This window comes from Lactuca virosa, chromosome 8, assembly GCF_052849685.1.
Source record: "Lactuca virosa cultivar CGN04683 chromosome 8, Lactuca_virosa_CGN04683_v6, whole genome shotgun sequence".
NCBI classification, from domain to species: Eukaryota; Viridiplantae; Streptophyta; class Magnoliopsida; order Asterales; family Asteraceae; genus Lactuca; species Lactuca virosa.
In genome coordinates this window covers 352,266,945-352,287,147 of record NC_136433.1, presented here as the reverse complement: position 1 = coordinate 352,287,147, position 20,203 = coordinate 352,266,945, and the positions used below count along the sequence as shown (strand labels likewise).

General features: G+C 35.3%; 2 long non-coding RNA genes across 3 annotated transcripts; both read left to right on the top strand.

The window, feature by feature from the left end:
- The first annotated feature begins 14,958 nt into the window (after positions 1–14,958).
- LOC145134410 (uncharacterized) lies at positions 14,959–17,177 on the top strand. Of its 2 annotated transcripts, XR_013719136.1 has the most exons (4): positions 14,959–15,446; positions 15,591–15,709; positions 15,958–16,064; positions 16,809–17,177. It is a non-coding gene; the product is annotated as an uncharacterized LOC145134410 (long non-coding RNA). The 2 variants fall into 2 exon arrangements; XR_013719135.1 differs by lacking the exon at positions 15,958–16,064.
- Positions 17,178–17,310: 133 nt separating this feature from the next.
- On the top strand, positions 17,311–19,788 carry LOC145134083 (uncharacterized). The gene is made up of 6 exons (XR_013718891.1): positions 17,311–17,771; positions 18,401–18,544; positions 18,624–18,682; positions 18,761–19,094; positions 19,294–19,468; positions 19,539–19,788. It is a non-coding gene; the product is annotated as an uncharacterized LOC145134083 (long non-coding RNA).
- Positions 19,789–20,203: the final 415 nt, after the last annotated feature.

Genomic DNA, 20,203 nt, shown 5'->3' with positions numbered 1-20,203 from the left:
ACATAAATAACACACACTCACACACTCAACTTTTACACCTCTCAAGCACACCTCTACAAGTGGACTAAACCCACCTTATATAGAGGTGTTTACATGTCTCTCTCTCACTCTCTATCTCATGAGTCAAAAGGCTAATGCATAACATGCAAGTGGGTTTTACAAAAGTCAACACATTACAAAGTCATACATGGAAAACTTTGCACCCCAACATTCTCCCCTCAAAGTTAGGAATGGATGACTCACTTCAATTCTTCCAAAATCGAGCAACTACGCGATCCGAGCCTCAAGGGTGACACATGTCGAAATTAACTTCAAATATTCAATTCTTCCATGATTCTTCAATTTGGGTTCTAGGATGTGAGACCATACAAACCAAGCATCAACGAATGATCAATAGCTTCTCAAACTCCAAATAATCACCCAAAAGTTGAGCATAAAAACACACCCCGAAAATCTTCAATAAAACCAAACTCATTTCGAAACGAAATCAGTTCCAAACTTCCAATTGCATCATTTCGTGTACTTCAAAAATTCAAGGTCACTTTAGTCTTCAAATCCGCGTAATATGAAAAATTCAAGTTCGAATTTCCATATAAATTTCTCCCCCTTTTTATAATCGAAATTTGATTATAAAACCTTCAAGGAAAGAGAACGTGCTCTATTCGGAATTTTTCGTGTCAAAACTCCCCCTTAACATGTGGCCTAAACTTTGTGCTTTAATCCGGAAAACCCAAAAAATCTTCAATTTTTATCTTCGTTCACGGACCGCCTTTGACAAAATTTCTCAAAAATGGGTAGAAATTGTCAATTTCAAAATTCTGCAGTGACCCGGTGCGCCCAAAACAGCCAAAAATGCAAAACTCTCCCCCTTTTCCAAAGCTGGGTAGAAAGCGTCAATTTACATAAACTGTAAGGGCCTGAAATGCACAATCTTCAATTTCTCAAAAAATCAGTCCATTTTCGAATTTGGGCAAAAACTGCCAAACTTTCGAAGCTTCAATGACTGATTTCGAAAATTCTGCCTTTTGCCCACCAAACATACGAAAAATACCCCAATTGACGAAGTTGGACAAAAACTGCCAAACATTCAAAAGTGTAGGGACTGCTTACGAAACTCTTCTTTTTCATTCCAAACATACGAAAAATTGTCCCAACATTCGAAGAGTTGTAAAAGATGTTAAACTTTCGTAAGTTTAGGGGCCATTTTCATATCATTTGTCTTTTGTATTAATTTGTCGAAATTTTCTTCAATTCATACAAAACTTCATCTTCCCCAATCAAACGAAAAAATTCACAGCAACGTACGAAACTTCATGCAAACGTATGAAATTTCATCCCTTCGTACGAAATCATCTGCCCATCTGAACGAAACTTTTGAGCACGATTTTAACGAAAGTTTTTCTCTCTCCTCTTCGTTAGATTCAATCATAGCACCAAACCAACGAAAATTTTTCCACTGCCATTTTAACGAAAACGAAGGCACACGAAGCCTCTGAATCTTGTCTGAATCATTCAACCACTGAATCAAGATCCAAATAAAAAAAACTTTTCGTTTGTTCAACAGCAACTCAACATCAAGTAATTTGAACATTCGTGCTTTAGTCCCAAAATCAAACTCATAGATACGAAAATCTCCAACACAAACTTTCGTTTTCCATTTATCAATCGACTTTCTTCAAAGAATTTTACAGCCTTCGTTTCTTATACATCAGTCGTCGACCATCAAAAATTGACTCCAACCATTCGAAATCAGAAAATTCACTTTCAACAAATAATGTAGACTATCGCCTCCAAAATCGAATTCGTTAGCCTTCCCAAATCAAAATTATCGATCATCACACCAAAGACTTCGATCGATCGACTCCAAATTAACTTTGCTTTTCATTCAAGAACCCAATTCAATCGATAGAACCCAACCCATTCCAGTTGATTTTCGATTCCAACACATTCGATCAGTTCATCAAAATCCCAATTTTGACTTTCTGGCAGTTGACTTTCAAAATCGATTATCGACAAACACCAAAATCCTTTTTGTCAAATCAATTTTTGGATTAAACTCACTAATTCAACAAATTCACCCTATTCGTTCATCAGTTCTTGACCATTTAGCAGAAAGAATCACCGCACATACTCATTGTGTTCATCAATTTGTTCATCAACATCGTCATTGAAAATCAAATAAAATTTCCAATTCTTCACTTGTTAAGTCATAATCAGACTCAACAATGACCAAATAAATCAAATCGGTGATAGAATATGATTGATTATCGTTTAGAACAAACAAAAAAATCAATTATAAGCATGAGTGAAGAAACGATTTAAAAGACACGAGAATATGAAACCGAATACGAGTCAAGAACAGTGAATCGTACAATCACTTTATACGTATGATTATGAATGACTGAATCAACAAAGTAAACACGCCTCATATCTGATTTAATGACTATTTGGGCTTGTTCTGTTAAGATATTGATCCATGGGCTCAAAAACAATGAAGATATTGAATATGAAAAGTGAAAATCGATATTTAGATTTGATTTGTACAAAGTTGAATTTGGGCTCTTAGATCTGATGAACAGTAACGAATTCTTTTGATTTGGGCTCAATCATTTGAAAAAGAATAATGATCTGATTAAAACTTGATGGGATCGGACCTTGATCGACAAAAGAATTATTGGATCATAACAAATGGGTTTTTCAAGAAAAAATTTGATCCAACGAGTCAAACGATCACAAATCAAAAACGCAACGCACGAATTCAATGAAATTAAGAGAGATCATAGAGAGAGACTCACCAAAATTGCTCCAATTGTGACAGATTTTGCCAAACAGAGAATCGTTCTTCAAAAAATCACGTTGATCTTCGAAGACCCGCTCTGATACCAATTGATGCGAATTATGAACATGGTTTGGCATGCGGAATTAAAGAATACACAATGAACATGGTGATTTGGGTGTTTAAGAGATGTATTGAATATGTATGGTGTTACAAAAAGGGACATAGATCTACATCTACATAAATAACACACACTCACACACTCAACTTTTACACCTCTCAAGCACACCTCTACAAGTGGACTAAACCCACCTTATATAGAGGTGTTTTACATGTCTCTCTCTCACTCTCTATCTCATGAGTCAAAAGGCTAATGCACAACATGCAAGTGGGTTTTACAAAAGTCAACACATTACAAAGTCATACATGGAAAATTTTGCACCCCAACAAAGAGTGCTTCCATAGAAACTGTCGAACTCTGAACTAAACACACATTTGGTCCTAAGACAAGTGATCAAATATTCATCCGTTCTATCATACAGACATGAGACATGGATTAGAATCAATATCATTGTCCAAGTTTTGTTTCCCGATTTCCTGATTTGTGATGATGACATAAGACTTCAAATTGAACACATCAATTGAGTCCTGGCTGGGCCCAACACTATAAGTCAACACCAAATCACTGAGGGGCCTAAAGATATCGCTTTTCCTGTAAGGACAAAAGGAACGAATAAACTTTGATTTATATGCTTGTATCCTTTACTCACCAAATCATACATGACACTGCGTTTTATAAAATCATGTTACTGATGTGTTTTCGCAACACCAATGCATAACTGACTTGTAAATTACAACTCATATATCTCTATTTCAAGAATATATGATAATATCGTTTCAGAATTACTCATGATATAATCCATGAAGTAATTCTCTGAGCGTGAGTTTATCCAATACTTAAATCTCCATTTTTAAGTACCCATGAATGTTGTAACAACACAACTGCTATGTCTGACCTTATTAGACAATCTACAATCCAATTCATGACTGTCTTAATTCACTACTTACATCCCAAAGTATGAGTGACTGTGGAATTTAAATAATTAAATTATTTGGGAAATAAAACATGCTAAATGAAACACAAGAATAAACAATTGAAAAAGGCAATAAACAAACTTATAAATAATCTCTATCATTTAATCATCAAAAGTCAATTACATTTATTTTGTTACAAGTTTCAAACTATTCATCTAACTATTGAAACTAATATTTTCATATGTCCAAAAACATATACCATATATATATATATATATATATATATATATATATATATATATATATATATAATCATAAATTATGGAAGATTGAAATAACATTTATACTTTTTTTTGATGGATTTGTCCTCAAGTTCATGCAACATCGATTATCTAATGTCTATTTGTTATGGTATATATAACTTATAGTCATGTCAACATGATTCTCATCATTTAACATTTTTGATATGATGATTGACATTCATGCTTGAAAGATTTAGTATTACTTCTTAGAATCTTTTGCATGCCTTATATTAACTATTTCTTTTACATTAAGGAACAAACATAACAAGTTTTATACCTAAGGAAAGGGAAAGGTGATTGATTAAGAAAGGTAGCTCAATCAAATTGATAACGGAAAATAGGTCGGTTAATAAAGAAATGTGAATGACATTTGTCGAAAGGAATTTTCGAGAGCTTTTAATTTTTAGTTATTAATTAAAAGCTCGATTTAAACAAAAAAATTGTTTGGCAGAGCTTTTAAATTTTAGCATTTAATTAAAAGCTCGATTTAAAAAAAATGTTTTGTTTGTCAGTATTGTTTTTAGCATTTACTTTAAACAAAACGTTTCAAATATAAAAGTTATCACACGTAACGTTTAATAAAAAAGTTATTGAGTTTTTGGATTAATTTCCAAAATTTCCCTTCAAAATATATTTATATACTTATATGTTTTAAACAGTTGTTCTTTTATGTAATTTTATACATTTCAAAAGTATTCAACTACTTTTAACAAACACTCGTATATTAATAAAACAACTTACAACTACCGTGGAAGATTAATTTAATCACACCAAATACTCGTTACCAGCTTTCAGCTACTAGCTACCAGTAACCAACCACCGTCTAATTTTGCCAAACATACCGATCTCATCTAAGATATTGTTAACTATTTTTATGAATATCATTAAAATTATATATATATATATATATATATATATATATATATATATATATATATGGGACGGTTCACTTGAGATTCTAAAAAAAAATAGAGATCTTGAAATTCAACCTCAGCCACGTATTTTTCATTTACCGCTCTAAAGCTCCAATGTACCGGTAGTAGCGAGGTATGTCTAATCATAAATGATTATACATATATGTCTGTTCAGAAAGTATTTAATCATATATGATTATGGTGGTTGGTGGGGGAGGAAGTGGTAGTGGTCGATGTGGTGGTGGTATAGTTGACGGAGGTGGCAGTAGTATGGTTAGTTAGAGGCAGGGTGGTGGTGGCGGTGGCGGTTGTGGTGGTGGGGAAGGCGGTGGAGGAAAAAGGAACCGACGACACTGCATAATTATTTATTATTATAAACTCTCTGATCGTGTCGGTACGCCAGATGGTTAGAGCCAAATGAAAAACATGTGGTTGATGTTGAATCTCAAGATCTTTTTTTTATAATGTCAATGAATCATACCTACCTCTCTCTCTCTCTCTATATATATATATATATATATATATATATATATATATATATATATATATATATATATATATATATATACAACATACATATTAAAACATTTTAGTTATCATCGTACAACGAATGAGAAGGCAAACGGGCAACAAGTTGCGCCGCTAAGCCCTTTTGTACGATAAAGCCAATTCTTTTGAAGACTACATCCATAGATCTAGGGGATATAACATTGCTATGCATGATCCGTTGTACTCTACTAAGAAGCTCCACCGCATCCGGCGCAAAGAAACCAAATGCAAATGGTATGAACGCGTGGTGATTTTCCATGCATGGTTTCTCATGTTTGGTGACCTTGCACGTAGCAGCTTTTAATGCAGCCTGTCCCGCCGTGAAACCCCCGGCCCTCAAACTTACGAGAGGGGATACCCGTGTAAGGTCCACACATGCGTGTTTCCCTCCAATCCATCCAAAAATCGAAACGCCAGCCGGTCTAAGGGTTGACCTTCCTTCTGTCGGGTAAGTCAGGAAATTTATAGGAGCCTCTTTCTTAACGGAAACCCCGACACGCTTACATATGTCGACCAAAACGTCCCTAACCATATCGTGTCTGTATTTGAACCCCAGGAGTTCTTTGCAATGAACTGCATGCTCACCGAAAGAGTCCAAACATGCCTTGCGGGACACCAGACATATCCCATCGGCTGAGAATATTGGAATCATGAATCGATATTTGAGGATGATACGGTACTCCATAGGAGAGATATGTTGGCCAAGCCTATCTATAGGGATAGCTAGAAAAAAATCTTGAGCATGTGGTGCACGTAAACACTGGAAAACTGCTTTTTGTCGAGCCGTCATATTGAGATTCACTTCCATATCTTGGACAATTTTACTAAAAAGGGCACTCACCAGTGTATTCTGGGATTTAGGGGGGCGGTGTCCTTAGTAGTAAAATTGGTAAGGTCAATGTCAGGAAACTTGTTACGAAGAGAATCTAAGGCACCAGCATAATCAGAATCCATACCATAAATGTCACTATCCCGTAAGATGTGGTCTTGCAATACCCAAGATTGGGCCCTTGAGGCAACAAAAGCATATGAGGTAGCCTCTACTGCCGAGTATAAACCCAAAACACCAAACCGAATGGGTAGGGAAGCAAGTCGCCACTGTAAGTCGCCAAAGAAGGGGCCGCCACAAACCATAATGTCCTCAATCGCCCTGCGTAACCCATTATCGAAGAACAACGCCGCATCCTCCATGTGAACGGGTTGGCACGTCTCAGCCTAAAGAAAAGTTTAGCAATACCCATACAAGACCGAAGTAGAAGGAGCTCACTCTGCGGGTCGGACAATAGTGGAATAAGGCGCATCAAATTCACAACGCTTTCAGCTCTCTTTATGGCTAAGTTGCTAATGAAACTAGCATCTCTGCTAACAGCTCCCCCGAGAAGTTTCACCCCCAATGGCGGCCTCCCGATGCCAACTGGGAATATCCCCTCACACAACTTCTTTCCATCACACAAGGGCCAAAAGAGCTCGGTTTTCTTGATAACTAAAGGCCCAATTTTGGGCCAATAGCCTTAATGATGTCTAAGGCTTTGGCCACCTCGTCGGAATCTCCAATAAGTGTGCCATCATCCAGGTACCATGCATGGAGAAGAAGCTTGTAATTGTCTATAATATTATGCAAGAGCGGGTGCAACACAAGGGCAAAGAGAAGTGGTCCCAAGGGGTCTCCTTGTTGAACTCCAGTAGTAGACCAAATATGTGTGTCTCGTAGATATAACCTCGCTGCTTGACCATATAGAAACTCTACCCACAAGCATATAGAAGGGCACCTCAATCTGACCTCATGAAGTAATGCAGATCTGTCAACAAGGTTAAAGGCATTGGAGAAGTCCACAGTAAGCATGGAAAGAGACCCATCATTGTGGCGTTCACTCAACACCCTGTTAGCACTATGTAATACGGCTTCAGCACCACCCGACACCCCGACCCCGATTGAATTCTCACGCAATAACAGGCATCGCACGAGCATCAAGGATGCTCTTTTCGAGACTCTTATGGTCGAAAATACAGATCACTCGCCAGTACTCTCACGAGACCAGAAACCATTCGCGAAACGACAGAGAAGATAATCCAAATCGGAACTCGACTTCAAACATCACGAGACAGACAGAAGAGTTATGCTGACAAATGACGAAAACCTCTGGAATTCCAAGTCGGAGGCCGGGTACTATCGAAAGTCTTTCCTCGAAAGGAATGATTCGTTTTAGGAAACAGGAAAACTGAACCCGCAATACATTGGACCGTTCGAGATTCTTGCCCGAATTGGTCCAAAGACTTATAGGCTGCAACTGCCTGTAGAGCTCAGCAACGTACACCCCGTGTTCCACATTCCAAATTTGAAAAAGTGCTGATCTGATGAAACTCTCGTCATACCTTTAGAAGAGATCGAAATAAACGAGAATCTCCTGTTCGTCGAAGAACCAGTCGAGGTATTGGATAGGGAAGTAAAGTGTACAAAACAAAGCCGCATTCTGATTGTGAAGGTTCGATGGAACGCCAAGCGTAGATCGGAATTCACATGGGAACGCGAAGATCAGATGAAGTAGAAGTACCCTCACCTATTCTCTCATTCATGATTCTACCTTTCGAAAGAATTTCGGGACGAAATTCCCTCTAACGGGGGGATGATGTCACAACTGGCATTTTTGCTAGGAAATTCTACTCTCATGAAAACATCATCTATTGTAAGGTTTGTACTCTAAGTGAATATCATACTCTATGCTTAATCAAAACCATTCGTTTGAATTCAAAACTCTTGATTTAAAGTCAAAACCTAATACAATACATCTCATATGGATTGTAAACCCTAAAAATCCCGGTTCAAGTTTGTTATGGACTAGGATCCCCTTATTGGGCCTAATGGACCAATACATTTTCAATTTGACTATTTTGGTACTAGGAACCCTAATTGGATTCCAAATGGACCACATTCATAAAACTTTAGCATTTCGGGCCATGTAGGCCTAAAATAATCCATTTTTATCTCTAATAGGTCTTGATGGGCCATAAATGGTTCCATTTGCCCTAGTGGGCCGTGAACCTTCTTAAGGGCCCAATGGGCCGAAAAATGCTTGGAGCTTCACAAAATGTCGAACAAGGCCAAGGTTAGGCCCAAATCATTTCATTCTTATTACTCTAGCCCAAATCTAGGCCCAACTCACATTTATACAAAAAAAATAGTCAATATCACAAAATGTCGAACAAGGCCAACGTTTCCGCCGTCTGGTTCGGGGGTGTGACAAGCCCTCAACTCATCTCTCCCACACAAGGTTCCTTTAGGGAATGATTTAATGCCCAAGGACAATGTCAATATCAACCACAAGGGAAGGTACTAAACATATGGTACTCGGCATGGATGGTGGTGACTTGTGTGGATGCTTGTCCTCCAATGCATTCGTGGTAGCATCCCCGTATGGAGAAAACCCCGAGGAACATAATACTTTCACTGCTGCTGTGAAATGCCCATCAGCAACCTTACGGAGACATTGTCTGATGTTAGTGTTGCCCTGTGTTCTATCCTCCTGAATGTACTCTTCTTTTTTGCCTTGTTGCTCCATCCTTGCATTGTCAACCAAGTTTTTAACAAGCTTGGCTATACCATCTTCTGTACCCCAAGTAGCTAATGCGCTTAAGATGTTACGATGTTGCAATGACTTCCTGTTCCCAGACCTGCTTTCTTGCCTATTCTTGGGCTTGAACACCTGAAGAGTACACCTAGGAAGAATTCACAATGTAACCCACGCTTCAATGGACCCAGGATGAGCAGCCACCTTGGAGAGGGCTTCTTTCAAATCCTAAGAGAAAGCCATACGACAATTATGAGGGATGATTTTGACTGTGGTGATAGGTAGCTTAAACACAAGATCAAGGAGCTGAGCATCCAACACCAACCCCTCATTGAGGTTGGCATCCGGTTCATTGGGTGGCAGCTTTTAAATACCAACAATATGTCCGCTCATGTCATCAACATCACCATTAAATTTAACAAGACTACCTAAGTGACGACACCAGCGGCTTAGGGCATGTAAACTCATACAATCCCCACATATTCATTGAGCAAACTCCTTCAATGTTGCTGCCACTGACATAAACAGTCCAAGGTCTAAAGAAATTGCCTCTCGCAACACAACTCTACGCTCATCCATAGAGAGGTGCAAGCTCTTGATATGAGAAATCATACGAGATATCCCCTTACCACCCACTTCACCGTTCGGGCAGCAATGAAACCCCCGAAAAGGATACGGCTAAGTTCAGCTTGCATATGTATGAGAATACGCCATAAACACATACACAAATCTTATTAAAGCCTCAAGGGGAGGCTTGGAGTGAGAAGAAGAAATCCAAAGTAAAATGTGACACTCCAACAAAAGGTTGGAGTGCACAATGAAAAACCACACCCGAAGAGACTCTACATCTTTTTGGATCCTAAAATGGCTGCAACACTTGAAAAAATTCCTTTAGACATTTTATCGAACACCTGGCGGGCAGAAAAAGAGGTGTATGATTTGCACCAATGAGGCTTGAGAATTTAACCCATGTATAATCACCCACTTTAGTAATTAGATTTTTTAACTGTTGCTGCTAGCCTTCTTCAACGATTCCTCTCCTTTCTTAAAATTTTTCTCTATAGTGGAAATTGAAATCCTCGGTAGCTGAACCTTGCCTTTGAACACTTCAATCATCACGTGGGCCAGCTAGTAGCTTGATGCAGCAGGGGAAAATGTTTCGTAATCTATGAAATTAGGAGATACGATAGAAAGGGGTGGTTGCCAGAGAGAATATCCAAGTGAAAAGGAAAGAAGAATATATATATATATATATATATATATATATATATATATATATAAACAATCTTATAGCTTTAATCCTTAATAATTTAATATCTTTTGAAAAAAAAATTAACAAAACAATGAAATATAAATATGAGAGGATACATTAGTCATTTATAAATAAATGACCAAGTAGTTGTAATAGAAAATAAAAAATATTAGAATTATACATAGAGATATCGATATTGATTGATAATATGAAAAATATACATTTTGATATAATTTAAGGGAAATGACATTATAACACAATAAAGTTTTGGTTTTGTTCAGGATTGCTAACTAATGTTTTTTTTCACAATAAGTCACTAAAATGTTGTTTTACTTATTTTGCAAAGATTGAAGCGGTCAGCCAGTAACAAAGATAACATATGGCACTGCACATGACATGTTGGTCAACAAAACATAGCCAAGTGGTGCTAACATGGGCCATATAGCATCCATGTGGCTTTTATGTTTAATATGTTTACATAAAGTCAAAATACCCCTCCCTCAATGACTTCGACCATCCCGATTGCCTCAAACTCCAACAATAACCTCCATCTCCGGCGACACAGGTCCACCATCACAATTACAACCATTGTCCACTCCAGCCCAACCATCACCATTACAACCACCTTCCACCTCCCACCAACACCACCATCTTCCAAAAGACAGTATATTACCACTGTTGAATACAACATTGCAGGCTTTAGAAGAGCAGGGCAATCGAATAGCTTTAAGTTGATATAGAGGGGAATAAGGGGTCCTTCGAAGCAAAAAGAGATCTTCAGTTGCTTCAATTGGAAATTTTGTATTGCTAGGATTCACTAGAGAAAAAGGTATAATTTGGTGATTAACCCTAAAGAATTTCATATACCAGTTACGGATAGTAAAATTCGCTCTTAATGGCGACGAAGATGGACGAGGAAAAAGTGGAACTGAACATAGTCGCCACTGAACAACACCGGGAGTTAGCGGTGGCTCGAATCTTCGTGTCCGACCTGGACCTAGCGTTCCGCCTCCAACTAGAAGAAGCCATGGTTCTCTCTCTCTCTCTCTCTCTCTCTCTCTCTCTCTCTCTCTTGCGTTTCATCCCTCCTCCCCTTCACTTCATCGATAAAATCTCAACAACCACCTATCCTGGATTGATGATCTCGGACGAGTGACGACTTAGATGTTGTAAACCCCGTCGACCTCCAAACCCTAGAGCTTGAAACTTTCGAGGCTGAAATCTGTGATCATGTGGTCATCAAATTAAAGAAGATGAAACTGAAGGAAGATCTACACTGTTGAATCCACGATCAGAAACAAGCTCGATAGATTTTGCATATGCCAGAGGATCAGTAGGAAGAGCTCGACCACAATTTCGAGCCTCCTTATGGCGAGGGTGCTTCTTCGAAAACCAACAACTCAGAGGATTTTTAGGGTTTATTTAAAGAGTTTAATTTTAGAAGACTATCCCAATCATCAACCCAACCCAACCCAAATTTTCTATTAAATTTTTTTTTTCTTCCTTGCACCTATTCAACTCAATCCAACAAAATTTTCACCTCAGCAATCCAACCCAAACCAACTATTTATTATAAATAAAAAATTAAAATTAAATAGAAAATATATCGATATTATATTCTATTTAAAGAGAACTTTTTTTTATAAAATTTAGTACTTTTTGCTAATTTTATTTAGATAATATTTAATATATAAGAACATTATATATGAGCCCGTTGAGGTGGTGTTATAACACCTTATAACACCAAGGGGGAAATGATGTTCATGGTGTTATGACCATGTTATGAGAAGGTTAAGAGGAGAAAAATAAAGAGAGAATAAATGTGCAGCCAATCAATGTTCCCGTTTCAATATGTCATAACGCCAACAAGATATGTCATAACACCAAGGGGGAAATGGTGTTCATGGTGTTATGACCATGTTATGAGATGTCACATCAGCAAAAATATCATTTCTTGTTGCCCATACTATATGCTCTAAATTACAAATCAATAAAAAATAGAATATGACATATAAAAGAAAAAAAGAAATGAAATGAAGTGAGCAAGTGTGAGTTGGGGTTGTAGTGGTGGCCTAGTTCACAATTAATCATTTAATTTTCATTTTCTTTATTTAAAAAATTGGTGAGCGGATTGCCTAAAACCCCCCAATGGGGGTAGCCGAAGAAGATGTCGTCGTCATTATTTCAAGGTCTTCTTTTCACCGAATTTTTTTTCCCTTTGAGAAGAAGAAAAACTTTGTTTTAATCTAGGTTTTAATAAAGGAAAAAAGCCACATATGCCAAGTATTAGTTTTAATTTTAAAATAAAAATAAAAAGGCCATATAGACTAAGTTTAACCGTTAAACCGAAATAATATTGCATTATTCCTCTATTTAATAGGTAAAACAACACCTTAGTGACCTATTGTGCAAGAAAAAAAAAACATTAGTGACCAATGCGGGACAAAGTCAAAACTTTATTGTGCTACAATGATATTTTCCAAATAATTTAATTAAAATAAAGTTTTGAAAAAATATAGAATAAATGAAATATAACATAAAGGAAATCTATATGGAAATTGGGTTTGCCATGTAAATGAGCTCGAATGCGTGGTGTTCGTTGAAATCAGGGTCGGTTATAGGCAGGGGCAATATGGGCATGTGCACAGGACCTGTTTTTTCAGAGGCCCTTCTATGCGTTTGCAAATTACGGCCTCCGTATGTCAACCGTCACCATCTATGTACACGCCCACCAAATCACCATCGCCACAAAGAAGCTCTATAGCGATCATCGACTACCACCACCATTGATTCACCATTACCACTGCATAATCAGGTTAGGGTTCTTGAAATTTTAAACCCTAGGTCTTTTCTAGACATTTTATTTGGGAATTTTTTAAACCGTAGCTCCCTTAAACTAGGTTTAATTAAAAATACAATGAAGAACAATAATTTTACAAGAAAAAGAGATGATTGGTGGGGAGATATATGTTCTGGGAGATTTTCAACCATCTTCACAGGTTCATAATGAAAATATTAAATAAGAAGTTGATTGTATATTTGGATCAAATCGTGATTGATGATACATCAAATTTGTATCAATATTGTTTGAATTGGTTATGGATTTGGAGCTATTAGCCTAAAGAATAATTTGCAGTTTTTTTTTTTCCGGGGGAAAGAGTATATGTAGATTTAATGCTAACATATTTGTGTTTAGATAATTAAGATGATATGATGATGGAAATTACAATTGTTTTTAAATTTTGGTACTTGGTAATGTATCAAGCCTTATGTAACATTTGTTTATGTATTGTTGTTTATGTGTGTACTATTTCTTTGATTATGGCACTTCTGTACAATGTAATGATCTCTTCGGTTGTAATTGTTTTTGGCAGTTGAATTCTTACCAACATGGCTATCAAGGTATTAAACAATTGTTTTAAATGGAGATAAATCTCACTTGAGACACATGTATTGAACCAAAAGTAAGCTATATTCTGTAACAGAATTTTAACTACAGTATAAGCCAAAATTTTGACACCATTTTAAACCCGATTTTTACAACATTTTAAGCCTTTTTTTATAATATTTAATCTGTTTTTTCAGCATTAAAATCAACCTTTAAACTTTCTATTTTTTCAGCCTAAAAACTCTTTTTTTAGTCTTTAAACTCTATATCAACACCTTTAACAACTTTTAATTGTTCTATGTCATCATGATTGGATATATAGAAAAACATCTAGTCTAAGAGCTTTGTTTGTTGAAAATATGACAGAGTATTACACTGACTAGCTCAAGGGCAAATTGCAACAAATAGTAAGATACTTTCACTTCATTTCTATTTTGGTCCTTAGACTTTAAAAATCGTTTCTAAAAAGTTTATCGTCGTTTAAAAAAAAGCTTTAGTTTATAATTTAATTTGTTACACGTTAGGGCTTAAGGGCCTTTTTTTCCGGCTCGTCCTGAGTATTTGAATCCTCAGGACCGTCGCTGGTTGAAATATTGCGAGTAGGCTTCCCTTTAATTCGTTTGTTGTTTAAAAAAAGAAAAAAAAACGAAATATAATGTATTATCATGTATTAAGGAAGATTGAATCTAATTATATGTATACGTTCTTTTTTTGACTAATTTGCCACTGAATTCAATTGTCCATTTGTTATATTATAATTTACAGTCGTGTCACCATGATTCTGATCATTTAATATTTTTGATATAATTTAGCATTCTTTTTTGAATCTTTTGTATGCATTATATTTATTCCTTATGTACCGAGGAACAAACATAACAAATATTATACTACCTAAGGAAAGGTGAGTCGAGTAAGAAATGTGGCTCAATCAAATTATATATAACATAAAAGTTTAAAATGTTAAGGAAAGGTGAGTTGAGTAAGAAATGTGGCTCAATCAAATTATATATAACATAAAAGCTTAAAATGTTGGGGAGCAGTGACTTTTTTTCTCTTTTTTCTGTTGCCACTGAACTTTACCTTTCATAAAAGCTTAAAATGTTGGGAGCAGTGACTTTTTTTCTCTTTCTTCTGCTGCCACTGAACTTTACCTTTTCATAAAAAACCCCCAATTCTTCTCTTCTTCCCTTTCCTTCTCCGCCTTGCCCCCTCAATACAAATTCGTTCGTTTTTCTCTATTTCCTTAACTTTCCTGCGATGAGCGACTGGTGCTCCGATTCATCGCCCCACCTCCTCACCACCGATTACGGCCCCTGCTCACCTAGACGGTACCGCCGCCTCATCGGCTTCTTCTGCTTCATTCTTCCACCGATCGGTGGGTATTCCTGGCTCGATTCTTCCAAAACCCACCGCTTCCACAATAACCAACAAAACGTTTACGTATTCTGTTTCTGCCCTCTCTTTCTTATCTTGCATCTGCGAATTCACCATAACGCATGCCATGTATCATCAATTTGGGAACCGGAAGACGTGGTGCTGTCGTTGATGGATTTATTCCGCCGCTGTCGATGTTTTCTTCCAAACCTCCAGAAATCGCTTGCCAGCATCGAACTACCAGTGTTCCACCGGTCCACAACCACATCAGTTTATGGGAGAAGCATCAGGTATGCCACCAACTACACGAATCCTAATTGCTTTTCAATTTCACTCGTATAGGTGTGATTTTCTTTCGATTTGGGTTTGATTTAGATTTCCAATTTCACCACTTCTACAATTTGTTTCGGTCTTTGATTTGGTAATTGTTGCAGTATCATTAGGTTCATGTGAATTCAGGATCAGAAAAAAGACTGTATGATTAGAAATGAGAGAGCTTCCACAATACCAACACACTTCTCTCGCCATCGCCCATAACAAACACTAAGCCTTGGTAAGATACTTTAGTAAGTTTATTTCTTTATTTTTTTTCACTTTTGATCATATCTTTCTAACAACATCTGTGTGTAATTTCATAATTTCTCTGCCATTGTGAATTTGATATATGAATCTCCTCTTTGTATAAGCTTTCTTTGCCTAATTGAGACCAAAATACTAATTTCCTTTTAAATTTCTTTGCTTCAAGTATATCTTTATGTAATGGTGTTATACACAAATTACATGTAGGTGATTTTTTTTCAGAATTTCTACTTCGAAGTTTGTCTACCACCTGCTCGATGAAATGCTTAAGAGAAACTTATGTTTTTTTTCAATATACCACTATGTTTAGCATTAAAAATGACGGTGAGGTATTGTAACCAGACTATATTTACATAAATTTCCTTTCTTGCTTTTTTTTTTGTGGAAAATCACTTTCTTCTATGTATAGTGCTCTACCAGTGGCATGAAATTTGGGGGGATAAAATACTTCAGGAGCTTAACAAGGTTAATACCTTTTATGGGGACAAAAACTTAAAGTCCCTGCAAATGCGAATGAATCGGCAATCAGTTGTTTGTTAAGTTAGTGAATGATATAAGTGAGATTTATTTTGGAAATGTTTAATTTCAGTTTATGCTCAAAGTCTCTAAAGGCTAACTTTTTTCACCAGGTTGTTATTGTTTATATTGATTTGGACAGGTAGGTAAATCCGTAATTTATATCATTAAATGGTTTTTACTCTGTTGGCACAATTTCTAATTTTTGTCTTACCTTTGTTATATAATGTTGTCACTCTATTGTTTAGGCTGTCAATTATATACTTATCTAACAGTATGCTTTTTGGCACATTATGATTTGTTTATTCTTCATTTCTTTGATAGTTTATCTCATAAGTTCAACTTAATAGGTTATTCCTGATCTGACTAATGTTATATACTTATGTAGAATTTATAAGCTGCATTGTTATCTGTTGCTTACTACTATTTGATATTATTTTTATAATTGTGTTTTTTTGGATACCTTTTCAGCTTTTCATCACGTTTTTACGTATTTTTTCTTATTGATATCACATAATATGTTACTAATGAAAGTATGTTACTATTTCCTTCTGCAGGTTTTACGATTCATCATGCAACAAAACCCGAAGAAACAATGAAAAAATGATTATCCATGATGACAAGGGACTGCAATTGTTTCTATAAAATCATGGTTTCTGCTTCTTTCAAAATAAACATTCCAAATTACTTTTGGACACAAGAAATAACAATCTATTTTGATGGCAAAATACATAAAAGCTACTATATTTTGGTCTTTTTTGTACACAAGTATATGAATATGATGTTTCCTCAAATCAAATCACTCCTCTATCTATCCTCGATCCTCATTACAGTTTTTTTGCTGTTCAAATTGATTTATGAATGGTTAAATCAGTCAACCAAATTCCATTCCGATTTGAACCAAACCAAGTTACAATTTGATTATCAAAACATTTTAATATATATATATATATATATATATATATATATATATATATATATATATATATACATATATAGTATAAACAGTTTGAGTTTTGAAGTTTAAATCCATTTTGCAACAACAAAACTAACAAAATAGGGTTGTAATGGTGTGCGTTATTTCATTGCTTGGTTCCCCAAATCAGCTTACATCTCCCCTGAACATTATCTATATTCAGATTCGTTTGTGAAACGAACTATTTCTTCAGCATATTGAAAGAAGATGCTTGAAGATACGTGTAAGATAATAAAAGGATGGTTGTGATGGGTTTTTAAGTTTTGAACACCAACTGCTTGACAAAACTCCTCAATGAAAAATCTGGTCAAGATTGTGTTTCTACTTGGTAAACTGTATCATCTATCTCTTCTTTTACATTAAACTTATATTTGTTTCTACCCTGTGAAAAATTTAAGTGGGTGAATTCTTGGATATGCTTATCCAGACAGGATGACTTTATGAAATTAATCGGATGACTATGAAATTAATAACCTTGAATTCATCTTACAACCCTTGGTTATAGGTGGATGTGAACGAGGCTTCCACATACATTGTTATGCAGGTCAAACATGAGTTTTTCCTTCTTTTTTTTTTTTTTTTGATATTTATCATTTGTAAATATTGCATTTTTTTTCTTTTTTCTTTTTGATGTTAAGGAAAAGATGGAAAACGTGAATTTTTTTTATGCATCAGATGAATAGATGTTTTTATGTTTATACTTTATACATTATTTGCCTTCTTTTTGCAACTATTTGAGATGAAGGTTTGAGTTGCAACTTTTCAGCAGGTAAGAAGTATTTTTTAAGTAAATTGACGAAATTAGAAATGAGCTTTAGTAGCAAAAAAAAACTAATTATATTATGCCCCTGGTCATTTAAAAGTTTTTTTCAACGTTTTTAATTTTATGTTGTTTTTTAGGTTCATATTTTTGTCGTAGAAAGAAAAATTGATTGATTGTGCAACGCTCTTTGACTTTTAGTGGCAATCGTATACGCTAAAACACATGGTCTCATATTCATCTTATGTTGATGCTATGAGGCGATAATTGATTGTTTGGCTAATAAATATGTCAGAGAGGGTGTTTTTCAGCATGCAATTCGTCAACGATTTCTTGGTTTGCATAAATTTTAAAGCTTTTGTGTCAAAAATAATTTGTATATTCTAAAAGTTTTTTGTTTTATTTTATTGCAGTTTCAGCAGACATAGGCCATGGAATTCACCCCAATTTCATGGAAAAACACTAAAAACACCATTGCACAGAATTGAACAAACGCCTTGTGATAAAGAACTATGCAAACCAAGACAAATGCTAAAACCTATAGCCTTGCAACTCAGGTGAGACTATATTTTGTAAATTTATAATGATTAATTTTTTTTATTTTTTAATTTTCTATAAAAAAGGATTTATATGTAGGATTTTATGGTAAAGGACGAAGCAATTCATACAAACCATTCATCTTCCAACCACTACAGGTATAATATTTTTTCTATTGTTTATAAATTTGAGCAAGTTTTAACAATTTAAGCAATACATTTTCGTTTCTTTTTCAGTGATAAAGGGTAATTTCGGAATACAAAATTCACCAACGGATTCCATTCCGAAATCCGAATGGCAAAATTACTTCTTTGGCAACACTTTTGGAACCGAGTTGAAACCGTAGATAAATTTAAAGATTTTTCAAAATCTTTCATAGACGAGGAAGATGAAGAAGGGAACGTCCCACCCCAGTTTGCACAAACCAGAATGGAATTAACCCCTTTTTGTCTACATCAAATAATCACTAACTCTGTTCAAGAACATGGTGTGGATTTTGGTAAAGCCATTCAAGTACCTTTTATCTTTCAATGCCCAACAGAATATCAAAAACCCAGTCTACCAAATTCGGTAAATTACACAAATACCCCTTAACTATTTTTTTAAAGACTTTGGGCTTATGATAAAGTTTATATCTTCTTACTTCAAAACATGAAAACCTGATTGAGTGTTGTTCAAGTGGGTCTGAAGATGATTCTGGGAGAATTTAAACATTACTAAAATGTTGTCTTTACCTTCCACAATCTTTAAATTTTCATTAAATTTTCAGGAAACATTCGGGTTTACTGCAGGATTAGACCTACATTTCATTTAGAACTTACACAAAGAACGTGATTGATTACATTGGAGAAGATAGGTCATTAGTGGTTTTAGAGCCTTTAAAACATCATAAAGATGGAAAAAAGTTGTTTCGAACCGCGTTTTGAGTCCAACCGGTACTCAAGGTAATAATAAAATTCAAACATTTTTCCACAATTAGAACCTTCTGTTGACTAATGTTTTGACTGTTATCAGAGGAGGTTTTTTGCTAACAAGAGAAAAAAAAAACGAACACAGCGCCAACGGCGCGCATGATTCCCTTCTAGTTGATAATGAAAGATGGGTCGGTTAATTAAGAAACATGAATCACATTTGTGCCATTGCTCACTATGTAGATCTGCTATTGTCTTGATGACATGAAATTGATAATCTTCGCTTTTTTGTCTCTTTAAAAAAGATGTTTTGTCACTAGAACTCATCAAAGATTTTATTACGAGATATAGAGTAAAATGCATAAAAGACATTAAGTTTATATAAAAATTCGATTTTGACACTGCATTATTAGTATTTTTTTAAATTAAGACACTAAATTTTTTAAAAATAATAATTTTGACACTATATGCCTAATGTGTTTCAATGTTAACAATTTGACTGATCAACCCAGTTGCTAACTAACGTGACACGGTGACGTGTCGGTCTTTGATGACGTGGTATTGACATGAGATAATGATTTGACATTTTTTAGAGTGTCAAAAGTGAAAATTAAAATAAAATAAAGTGACTTAATTGAAAAGAAACATAGTATCAAAATCAACTTTTCTAAAAACCTAATGTTTTTTTTGCAATTTGTCCTTATTAAACATAATAATTAGAACTTGTTGGAGGGTTGAAACCTTTTATCGGCAAGTTTTTGGATCAAG